Below are 963 nucleotides of genomic sequence, written 5' to 3' on the forward strand. Positions count from 1 at the left end.
TGTGAATCTTCTGACTCCAATTAATATCCACAGTAACAGTGAGTGGAAAGGGGGGGTTTGGTTTTTTTCTTTTTACAAAATCATTGTGAGCAGGGCTTTTAAACTGGCTGCAGTGGATAAAGTATGGCTTGAACCAACAAAAGCTGCCATCTCTGTGCACACGGGTGATTTGCTGTTTCTTCCTCTTTTATGAAACAAGATCATACAGCCATGGACAGAATCTATTTTCTGCAACTTGTTTATCATATCACAAAACATCCACATGCAAGTGGTCTATGAACTCTGAACCTGTGTGTACGAGACCATCAATGGTTCTGTCAAACTTCCCATTATGGAGGTAAATAGGGTGATTCTTCTGCAAGTTGCTGAAGGAAGGGGAGATTGTGGCTGACAGCCTTAGGAGCACTTTAAACACTGGTGGACAGACTGCAGTAGAGAGCAATGCTAAAGGTGATGAGGTATTGGAACAGTGGAATTGAGCTAGATGGCTGCTGTGTCATGTTTGTGATACTGGGGAGTCTTCAGCACAGCTGTCTGAGATGACCTCTCCTGCCACTAGAGCACTGCTGATCATGTGTGCTCTGCAGTCTCCAAAGAAACCTCACCCTTAGCAGGAAGGAGAAGGGTGATGGGACAGGACTAACTAACTTATCCTGAGCTGCTGCACTCTCTTGTGCCCCACAGCTATTTGTTAGGTAGTGTTTTTTTTTTTTAAAAAAAACCAAAATACTACCTTGAGTACTCTTAATCACAAGTTAAAAGTTGGTCAACTTGTGGAGAACTGTATTTGGCTGATCTAAACAGCAAGGTGAGTCTGAGGCATTCTTACTCTAAGAGTTTAAAACCTTCATCACTTGCTGCTTCCAAGGAGTAATCTGTACAGGTCATTATGTGTTTTGAAGCAAGAATATGCTTAACACTTGACATTAACATGCAGTTGAGCAAAGTACCAGCTAAGAAGCC

Source organism: Buceros rhinoceros, unplaced genomic scaffold, assembly GCF_000710305.1.
Source record: "Buceros rhinoceros silvestris isolate BGI_N320 unplaced genomic scaffold, ASM71030v1 scaffold20865, whole genome shotgun sequence".
Lineage (NCBI taxonomy): Eukaryota > Metazoa > Chordata > Aves > Bucerotiformes > Bucerotidae > Buceros > Buceros rhinoceros.